General features: G+C 44.0%; 1 protein-coding gene across 10 annotated transcripts in view; it reads right to left on the reverse strand.

Moving 5' to 3' along the window:
• Positions 1–7,823, reverse strand: part of fam204a (family with sequence similarity 204 member A) — a 106,186-nt gene extending 98,363 nt beyond the window's left edge. For 3 of the 10 annotated variants that reach the window (XM_073027854.1, XM_073027860.1, XM_073027859.1), the window contains exon 1: positions 7,695–7,809. The gene's annotated coding sequence lies outside the window, so the exon portion shown is untranslated. Of the gene's footprint in view, positions 1–3,830; positions 3,943–7,691 lie in introns of all 10 variants that reach the window. The other 7 variants (XM_073027863.1, XM_073027853.1, XM_073027857.1 and 4 more) reach the window with 6 other exon arrangements.
• Between the last annotated feature and the right edge of the window lie 3,754 nt (positions 7,824–11,577).

The following is an 11,577-nucleotide window of genomic DNA, read 5'->3' on the forward strand; positions in this document are numbered from 1 at the left end:
TCATTATAGGAAGGATGTGGAAGCTATGGAGAGTGAACAGAGGAAATTTACCAGGATGTTGCCTGGTTTGGAGAACAAGTCATAAGAAGCAAGGTTAGCAGAGCTGGGACTTTTCTCTTTGGAGCGTAGAAGAATGAGAGGGGACTTGATAGAGGTCTACACACAGATAGGGTGGATAGTCAGTACCTGTTTCCCAGGGCACCAATAGCAAACACCAGAGGGCATATGTACAAAATTAAGGGAGGGAAGCTTAGGGGAGACATCAGGGATAAGTTTTTTACACAGAGGGTTGTGAGTGCCTGGAATGACTTGCCAGGGATGGTGGTGGAGGCTAAAACATTAAGGGTATTTAAGAGCCTCTTGGACAGGCACATGGATGAAAGAAAAATAGAGGGTTATGGGGTAGTGTGGGTTTAGTACTTTTTTAAAGGATTATATGGGTCAGCACAACATGGAAGGCTGAAGGGCCTGTACTGTGCTGTAGTGTTCTATGGTTCAATTACTCGTGTCATGCACAAAGTAGATGTCCTCAACGTCTTGCCAAAACTACAGTTTGCTAATATGAAATCTGTGGAGTGGGTAAACAATGAGTTTTAATGACTTCAACCTAAGTGTATGCAAACTTCTGACTTCCACTGTATTTGATGATCTCTATCCCATCCAGTCTTCACAGCATGGAGTCAATATACTGGAAGTTAATATCACCTACTATCACAACCTAATGTTTCTTGGAACTGTCTGTGATCGCTCTCAACTTTGATCCTCTAAATCCCGTGGACTATTGGATAGTCTATCGTGTAATCCCAAAAGCGAGGTCATACCTTTATTACTCATTTCCAACCACAATACCTCACTGGACGATTTCTTCAGTCTGCCCTGTTTGAGTACTACTGTGACATATTCCATGACCAGTAATGCCACCACTCCCCCTTTAATCCCTCTCACTCTATCACATCGAAAATAATAGAACCCTAGAATACAGAGCTACCCGTCTGGCCCCTACTGCAACCAAGTCTTACTGATGGCCACAATGTCATAATTTTATCTGTTGATCCATGCCCCATGCTCATCTATCTTTCTTACAATATTTGCATTGAAATATATGCAGCTCAGAACATTAAGTCTCACCATGCTCAACCTTTTGATTCCTGATGTAATATGCAGGCTTAATAACAACTTTCTCCACAAGCACTCCTGTTCTGGGACTCTGGTTCCCAACCCCCTGCAACTCCAGTTTAACATCCCCTCACATCCCCTGTGCAGCAGTCGCAAACCTTCCCACGAGGAAATTAGTCCCTCTCCAGTTTAGCTGCAAATCATCTCTTCTATACAGGTCCCATCTTCCCTGGAAGAGAGCCCAATGGTCCAAAAATCTGAAGCTTTCCCTTCTTAGCCATTTGTTAAACTTAATAGACTTCCTATTTCTGGCCTCACTCGTATGTGGCATGGGTAGCAATCCTGAGATTGCAACCCTAGAGGTCCTGCCCTTTAACACCTAAATCCCTGAACTCACTTTGAAGGACTTTGACACTCCTCCTACCCATGTACAATGCGGACATGACTTCTGGCTTATCAACTTCCCACTTAAGAATGCTGAGGACTTGATGCTTCAGTATTCACTACAGAAAATGATCTTGGTGATTGTAGGGATGACTTACAGAAGATTGAAAAGGTTGAGCATATTGACATTAAGAAAGAGGATGAGCTGGAGCTTTTCGAAGCACCAAGTTGGATAAGTCTCTGGGACTGGACAAGAGGTACTCCAGGCTACTGTGGAGAGGAGAATGCTGAGGCTCTGGCAATGATCTTTGCATCATTAATGGGGATGGGAGAGGTTCATTTTTATAAATGACTTGGATGAGGAAGTGGAGGGATGGGTTAGTGAATTTGCTGATGACACAAAGGTTGGGGGTGTTGTGGACAGGTGTCAGAGGTTACAGTGGGACAGCGATAGGATGTAAAACTGGGCTGAGAAGTGGCAAATGGAGTTCAACCCAGATAAGTGTGAGGTGGTTCATTTTGGTACATCAAACATGATGGCAGAATATAATATTAATGGTAAGATTCTCGGCAGTGTGGAGGATCAGAGGGATCTTGGGATCCAAGTCCATAGGACACTCAAAGCTGCTGTGCACGTTGACTGAGTGATTAAGAAGGCATATGGTGCATTGGCCTTCACCAACCGTGGGATTGAGTTTAAGAGCCGAGAGGTAATGTTACAACTATATAGGACCCTGGTCAGACCCCACTTGGAGTACTGTGCTCAGTTCTGGTCGCCTCACTACAGGAAGGATGTGGAAACTATAGAAAGGGTGCAGAGGAGATTTACAAGGATGTTGCCTGGATTGGGGAGCATGCCTTATGAGAATAGGTGAGCAAACTTGGCCTTTTCTCCTTGGAGCAGCAGGGGATGAGAGGTGACCTGATAGAGGTGTATAAGATGATGACAGACATTGATCGTGTGGATAGTCAGAGACTTTTTCCCCAGGGCTGAAATGGCTAACACGAGAGGACACATTTTTAAGGTGCTTGTAAGAAGGTACAGAGATGTCAGGGGTAGGTTTTTTACGCAGATAGTGGTGAGTGCGTGGAATGGGCTGCTGGCAATGGCGGTGGAGGCGGATATGATCGGGTCTTTTAAGAGACTCCAGGATAGGTACATGGAGCTTAGAAAAATAGAGGGCTGTGGGTAAGCCTAGTAATTTCTAAAGTAAGTACATTTTCGGCACAGCACTGTGGGGTGAAGGGTCTGTATTGTGCTGTAATTTTTCTATGTTTCTATCCCAGATGTCCCTGACCCTGGCACCGGGAAACAACATTCTATTTAGGAATCTCATTCTCATCCACAGAACCTACCTTCTGATCCCTTAACCAACGAATCCCCTATAAATACAGCTCAGCTCTTCTCCCCACCTTCCCTTCTGAACCAAAGAGCCAGATTCAGTGCAAGACCTCACTGCTGTGCCTTTCCTCTGCTAAGTCATTGCCTCCTCCCCCAACAGTATCCGAAGTGCTATAGCTGTTGTTGAGGGGCATAGTCATAGGGGTACATAGACTATAGAAAAGTACAGAACAGGACAGGCCATTTGGCCCACATTGTTGTGCCGAGCTAGCAAAAGCAAATCATAAAACATCCAAACAGTAATCCCTTCTGCCTACACCAGATCCATATCTATCTTCCTTACATCTATATGTCTGTCCAAAAAAAGCCTCTAATGTATTTGCCTTTACCACCATGCCAGGCAGTGCATTTCAGGCATCCACAACTCTCTGAGTAAAAAAACTTACCCCTCACATCCCCCTTGATCCTAGCCCTTCTCACGTCAATCTATTAAACACTAGTGTTAGACACTTCAACCATGGGAAACAGACACTCTCTGTCTACTCTATCTATGTGTCTCAGAATCTTGTGAACCTCTATCAGATAGCCACTAAGCCTCCAGCACTCCAGAGAAAACAGCCCAAGTTTATCCAGCCTCTCTAAATCAGGCAGCATCCTGGTTAACCTCTACTGCACCCACTCCAAAGCCTCAACGTACTTCCTATAGTGGGGTGACCAAAAATGTACGCAATACTCCAGATGTGGCCTATCTAGAGCTTATAAAGTTGCAACATAACCTCCTGAATTTTGACCTCAATGCCTCGAGTAATAAAAGCAAGCATTCCATAAGCTTTCATAGCCACCTTATCGACCTGCGTAGCCATTTTCAAGGAGCTATGAACTTGGATCACAATATCTCTCTGCTCAATAACACAGTTAAAGACCTTGTCCTTACCAGTGGTCTGTCTCCTTGCATTTGCCCTGCCGAGGTGCAACACCTCACATTTACCTGGGTTGAACTCCATCTGCCATTTCTCAACTTGTATAGCCACTGATGTATATCATACGTATTCTCTGCCAGTCTTCTACACCATTCACAACTCCACCAATCTTGATATCACCTGCAAACAGGGGTGGAGCTGAAGACGGCACCAGAGAGCAACTTCACACAACCCATCGGTGATACAGTTAAATTCTTCCTCTTCTAATATCTTGATTTTTCTTTTTGGGGTGGCTGGGGTGCTGTCAGGGTCTTTGATCTATAACAGCACTGAAACTGCGGTTCTGCATGGCAGCGTGTTCCCATTTTTGGAGCTCGCCAATTGGCCGCACATTTTATAAATCCAGGTTGGCTGGAAGTCAGGCGCCTTTGGGGTTCTGCTTTGTGGACATGAATTGTCCCAGTGTTGCAAACTGCAGCTAAACAGGAGTGAGAACATCGATGATACTATGTTCTTGTTTGGTTGAACCCCAAATCATACCAACCCTAAACACATATTGTTTATGAAAGCTGGCCTTCTCACCACTGAGTCATGTAGCAGTTAGCAGAGATAGTTAATGAGCCAAGTTTGCATATGAGCCCTGGTGAGGGGTTACATTGTATAAGAAGAAATAAAAAATAAATAATGAGAAAATTCTACCTACGGTCTATGCTTCTCCTCGATGAAGCCTTGATGACCAAGATCTCAACTCCTCACTCCAACACTGGCCCACTCACACAATAGTGCTCTCTGCTAAAAACTAACCTGTTTATTGGATCTTGGCAAGTGTCTAATTATGACCAATCCAAAGTCTCCAATGTCACTGTTGCATGGGACCACTGGCATGCAAAATGTGCCAACTGCCCCCACTTCCTTCTTTTAAACTCTCTCCCTCTACACAATCTAGTAACTCCTCAGGAACTGTGGCACATAAAAGGTGAAACTGTTGTCATAAAATGTCACATTTTGCAACACATGTCAGTAATAATAATTATAATTTGGGTACTATATGTAAGTGAAGAAAATTCTTGTTGAGCCAGTCTGGTCACCAAGGAAAAATAAAAAAAAACAGGGAGCACATTGCGAGTAATTGGGAAACAAAGGAGATACCATGTGAGCAAACATGTCATAAATCCAATTGGAGCATTGCACAAAACAACATTCATTGAGGAGATAAAGGCTATAAAAATGAAGTATGGCACATTCTATGGAAAATGAAAGGTGTAAAAACACAGTAGTCAAAGGAAGAATGGAAGGGTGGTGGCAAAGGATAATGCTAAATAAAGGTATATAAAAAAACAATTCCCAGGAGGAGAGAACTATATATATATTTTCTCTCTCAATTGTCTTTCTTTCTCTCAGGTTCTGTGCTACTTGGAGGTTTCACATTACTCCCATTAACTCCTCAGAATCTGCAGGACATTATTCATAATTTTTGACAAACTTTTGTTATATACAACCTTTAAATGATTATTTCCATTACTAAATTAATATATGCCATATATTTCTGTAAGTCTATAGCATCACCCTGATGAACTACCACGAATTGCTGTTATTCCTAAACAGCCTCTGTACCCTTGGATACTTTGACACTATAGATAATGGATAACTTTAGTTGTTGTTTCATTCTTTAAGAAAATAACTGCAGTTATAAACCAAGTAACTGTAGGCTGGTGAGCTTTATATCAGTAGGGGAAGTTCATGGAGAAAGCCCCAAGGGATGTGATTTTTGTACACTTGGAAAGGAAGGAGCTGATCAGAGATAGCTAGCATAGCTTTGTGCAGGAAAATCCTGTCCACTAATTTGATTGAGATGTTTTTTTAGAAACATAGAAAACCTACAGCACAATACAGGCCCTTTGGCCCACAAAGCTGTGCCAAACATGTCCTTACCTAGGGACCTAGGGTTACCCATAGCCCTCTATTTTTCTAAGCTCCATGTACCTATCCAGGAGTCTCTTAAAAGACCCTATCGTATCTGCCTCCACCACCGTCGCCAGCAGCCCATTCCACGCACTCACCACTCTGCGTAAAAAACTTACCCCTGACATCTCCTCTGTAGCTACTTCCAAGCATCTTAAAACTGTGCCCTCTCGTGCTAACCATTTCAGCCCTGGGAAAAAGCCTCTGACTATCCACATTATCAATGCCTTTCATCATCTTATACATCTCTATCAGTTAACTTCTCATCCTCCGTCGCTCCAAGGAGAAAAAGCCAAGTTCACTCAACCTATTCTCATAAGGCATACTCCCCAATCCAGGCAACATCCTTGTAAATCTCCTCTGCACTCTTTCTATGGTTTCCACATCCTTCCTGTAGTGAGGTGACCAGAACTGGGCACTGTACTCCAAATGGGATCTGACCAGGGTATGTAACTAAATGAATATGTAACTAAAAAAAGGGGAGGCATTTTGCAAAGTCCCACACGGTTGGCTATGTCCAGAAGGTTAAGATGTATGGAGTCCAAGGAAATCTGACTAACTGAACCTAAAACTGGCCTGGTGAAAGAAGGCAGATGGTAGCACTGAAAAGATGCTTTCCTGATTGGAAATCAGTGACTAGCAATGTATCACAGGGATCGGTGTTGGGACCCCTGTTGTTATATTTTATTAACTTGAATGTGAACCTAGGAGGATCAACAGGCACGTTGTCTAAGGCTGGAGCAGGATACAGAGTAGATGGAAATTTGGGCAGTTCAAGATACTGGAGTGACTGGACTTGTATACACTGGAATTTAGAAGGATGAGAGGGGATCTGATTGAAACATATAAGATTATTAAGGGCTTGGACACGCTAGAGGCAGGAAAAATGTTCCCGATGTTGGGGGAGTCCAGAACCAGAGGCCACAGTTTAAGAATAAGGGGTAGGCCATTTAGAACGGAGTTGAGGAAAAACTTTTTCACCCAGAGAGTTGTGGATCTATGGACTGCTCTGCCTCAGAAGGCAGTGGAGACCAATTCTCTGGATGCTTTCAAGAAAGAGTTAGACAGAGCTCTTAAAGATAGCGGAGTCAAGGGATATGGGGAGAAGGCAGGAACGGGGTACCAACTGTGGATGATCAGCCATGATCACACTGAATGGTGGTGCTGGCTCAAAGGGCCGAATGGCCTACTCCTGCACCTATTGTCTATTGTCTATAATGCATTTTGGTCAATTATAGGGGAGGCAGAACACTACATAATGTTAATGAACAGAGGAACCGTAGATTCAGGAACATGGTTCTCTGAAAGAAGCAACAGTTTTATATGGTTTATGGAACACAACTCTGAATAGAATAATGGAGAGAGTACAACAAAGTTGCCAATGAAGGACAAGGACATAGGGTTGTTCCAAAAGGTAAGTACAGGGCAGGGCACAGGGTAGTAGCCCCCAGCGGATGAATAAAGCGAAGAACATGGTACAATTCTGAATGGCCAGTGGACAGCAGAAAAGTGGATAGTTCACAATAGACGAATGGAGGACAGAGCACAGGTTAGCTCCCTTAAGGAATGGAGAGGACATGTGCAGGGTAGTTTTAGTAGAGGAATGGAGGGTAAAGTACATTGGAGTGGCCTATAAATGAGTGGAGGGCAAAGCACAGAATGGCTCCAAAAGAAGGACAAGATCCAGGGTAATTCCCAATGGCCGTGTGAGGGTCAGACGTTGTTCATTCCCTGGTGATACCACTCTATATTACCAATACAAGAGATTCTGCAAATGCTGGAATCTTAAGCAACACACATAAAATGCTGGCAGGATCCTACGGGCCCTTTATTCTCCTCCACAGATGCTGTTTGACGCTGAATTCCTCCAGCATTGTACGTGTGTTACTCTAGATTGCGTTTGCTTTGACTTCTCGTAATCCGCGTGAACTTGCAATCTAGGTACATGATAAATCACTAATACTGGCTACCTTCATCCCAGATACTGCTGATGGATTTGATGTTACCTCACCACCGCAATGCCACGGTCAGGGCTCCCTCCCGAAAATTAAAATGGCGCCTGCACCCGCTGAGCTGCGGGCGGCCGGAACGCGGTAACAGAGTGAGGAGTTCCGCCGGAAAGGTTACGGAGAGGCAAACGTGCGGCTCCACCGGACAGAATACAGAGCGGTACCCAGGTACAGCGCAAAGTCAGCTTTGTGGATACGTGTCAGAATCAAAATCGGGTTTAATATCATGTGTTCATTTCGCTGCTATTTTACTCTGTAAATCTCAGCAGTCACTTAACTTAATGTCGCAGTTTACCATTCAATGTCCTATGAACGTATGTAGCAGATTTTATGTGGGATGAGGTCAGTGGGTAGTGACCTTTTAGAAACTAGAGGTCAGCCTCCCCCCCCCCCCCTCCACTTCTGGGGAGCAGATTGTGTGGAAGGCGGGGTACACCCGGGGGGGGGGGGAGGGTCCTAAGGCAATGTATGCGTGGGGTTGAGGCTACTAACTATGGGGTCTTGTGGGGTAAGACTTAAAATAACGCCAGTAATTTTGAGTGCGAAAGCTTTTTGGGATTTTTGTAAAAGGAAACTCCTTGTTCACTATATTTACCCTTGTGATTATCTATATTAATTGTTCCATCAATGGCATTTAACTGACTGGATCTCAAAGCCTGAAATTCCCTCCCAAACTCTTCATCTTTTTTCTTTGAATATTCTTTCAAATTTTTGACAACGTCTTTGGTTATCTTTAACCTCAGTGATTCAGAATCAAATTTTGGTTGTAAATGCTGATTATGAGATGTGTCGGTCCTGTAAAGTGATTGTATGAATGCAAACAATTTTAAAGAAATGAAGCAGCTATTTTTGCTGTTGAAAGTAGCAAGTGCACAGAATGTATTCTAGTGAGAAACTTCAGTTTTCATCAACGAGTCTGCTTTGGCAGCACATCACAGAAACTGCCTAAATCCTGAAAGACACATCCACTATATGGAGTTTGCAGCAAATATTGAGCAAACCACACAAAGGATAAATCCTCTTAATCTCATCTATCTACAACAAGGGTTTCCAACCTGGGTCCATGGACCCCTTGCTGTATACTGTAAGGCTGTATACCATTAAAAAAAGTTTGGGAAACCCTGGTCTATAACAATGTTATTGAGAAGCTGCCACTTCTACTAATATAAACAGTTGCCCAAATATGTCTTCCTTTCAAATACCATCTGGTTAATTGTCATCAATCTATACTCGCTCATTATCCTGAAGTGTTATTAGTGGCCACTTGGGCATAAATAACTTGCTTATTGATGCCTGGTTGGAGCTTTGCCAGGACTGGCCAGTTTCAGATTTGTATAGATTATCAATCATTGCATCCCAGGAATTCCTCAGGGCGGTGTCCTCTGTCTACTATCAGTGACTCTCCTATGCTAGACAATGGACCAATGCCATCAAGAAAGAGTCTATCCTGGGGATTCCCAACTTTTATTTATACCATGAACCCTTACCATTAACCGAGAGGTCCACGGACCCCAGATTGGGAACCCTTTGGTTAGACTCTAACCACAATCCTGATAGTGCATCACATTACCGGCACTGGTCCCACACCATCAAGTTCCTGATGATAGATAGATACTTTATTCATCCCCATGGGGAAATTCAACTTTTTTCCAATGTCCCATACACTTGTTGTAGCAAAACTAATTACATACAATACTTAACTCAGTAAAAAATATGATATGCATCTAAATCACTATCTCAAAAAGCATTAATAATAGCTTTTAAAAAGTTCTTAAGTCCTGGCGGTAGAATTGTAAAGCCTAATGGCATTGGGGAGTATTGACCTCTTCATCCTGTCTGAGGAGCATTGCATCGACAGTAACCTGTCGCTGAAACTGCTTCTCTGTCTCTGGATGGTGCTATGTAGAGGATGTTCAGAGTTTTCCATAATTGACTGTAGCCTACTCAGCGCCCTTCGCTCAGCTACCGATGTTAAACTCTCCAGTACTTTGCCCACGACAGAGCCCGCCTTCCTTACCAGCTTATTAAGACGTGAGGCGACCCTCTTCTTAATGCTTCCTCCCCAACACGCCACCACAAAGAAGAGGGCGCTCTCCACAACTGACCTATAGAACATCTTCAGCATCTCACTACAGACATTGAATGACGCCAACCTTCTAAGGAAGTACAGTCGACTCTGTGCCTTCCTGCACAAGGCATCTGTGTTGGCAGTCCAGTCTAGCTTCTCGTCTAACTGTACTCCCAGATACTTGTAGGTCTTAACCTGCTCCACACATTCTCCATTAATGATCACTGGCTCCATATGAGGCCTAGATCTCCTAAAGTCCACCACCATCTCCTTGGTCTTGGTGATATTGAGACGCAGGTAGTTTGAGTTGCACCATATCACAAAGTCCTGTATCAGTTTCCTATACTCCTCCTCCTGTCCATTCCTGACACACCCCACTATGGCCGTTGGGACATTGGAAAAAAAGTTGAATTTCCCCATGGAGATGAATAAAGTATCTATCTATCTATCTATCTATCAGCGAACTTCTGCACATGGCAGGACTCCGAGTTATATTGGAAGTCTGATGTGTACAGGGTGAACAGGACCAGAGAGAGTATGGTTCCCTGCGGCGCTCCTGTGCTGCTGACCACCGTGTCAGACCTACAGTCTCCCAACCGCACATATTGAGGTATTGAGGTCTATCTGTCAAGTAGTCCACTATCCAATCCACCATGTGAGAGTCTACTCCCATCTCCGTTAGTTTGTGCCTTAAGATCTTGGGCTGGATGGTGTTAAAGGCACTAGAGAAGTCAAGGACCACTACAGCGCATCTTCAACATGAGCCTGGAGCAGAGAAGAGTACCCAGACAGTGGAAAACATCCTGTATTGTCCCGGTACCGAAGAAACCACAACCAAAGGAGTTGAATAACTTCAGACCTGTTGCCTTGACGTCGCACGTGATGAAGACCATGGAGCGGCTGATAATACAGAATCTGAGGCCACAAACCAGGCACGCCCAGGATCCTCTTCAGTTTGCGTATAAGGAGAAGGTGGGAGTGGAGGATGCTATCACGTATTTGCTGCACAAATCACTCTCTCACCTAGATGGGGTCAGTTGTGCTGTGAGGATTACAATCCTTGACTTCTCTAGTGCCTTTAACACCATCTGGAAACTCAACTGATGTAGCCATATAAATGCTGAGATGATAAGGCTGTAAATCTTAATGTAAGTGACTGACTTCAGAATCAGGTTTAATATCACCAGCATAAGTCATAACATTTGTTGGATTTGAGCAGCAGTACATTGAACATAGAATAGTACAGCACATTACGGGCCCTTCGGCCCACAATGTTGTGCTGACCCTCAAACCCTGCCTCCCACATAACTCCCCCCCACCTTAAATTCCTCCATATACTTGTCTAGTAGTCTCTTAAACTTCACTAGTGTATCTGCCTCCACCACTGACTCAGGCAGTGCATTCCACGCACCAACCACTCTCTGAGTGAAAAACCTTCCTCTAATATCCCCCTTGAACTTCCCTCCCCTTACCTTAAAGCCATGTCCTCTTGTACTGAGCAGTGGTGCCCTGGGGAACAGGCGCTGGCTGTCCACTCTATCTATTCCTCTTAATATCTTGTACACCTCTATCATGTCTCCTCTCATCCTTCTCTCCAAAGAGTAAAGCCCTAGCTCCCTTAATCTCTGATCATAATCCATACTCTCTAAACCAGGCAGCATCCTGGTAAATCTCCTCTGTACCCTTTCCAATACTTCCACATCCTTCCTATACTGAGGCGACCACAAGTGTGGCCTAACTAGAGTTTTATAGAGCTGCATCATTACATCATGTCTC

Source organism: Hemitrygon akajei, chromosome 23 (genome assembly GCF_048418815.1).
Source record: "Hemitrygon akajei chromosome 23, sHemAka1.3, whole genome shotgun sequence".
Taxonomy (NCBI): domain Eukaryota; kingdom Metazoa; phylum Chordata; class Chondrichthyes; order Myliobatiformes; family Dasyatidae; genus Hemitrygon; species Hemitrygon akajei.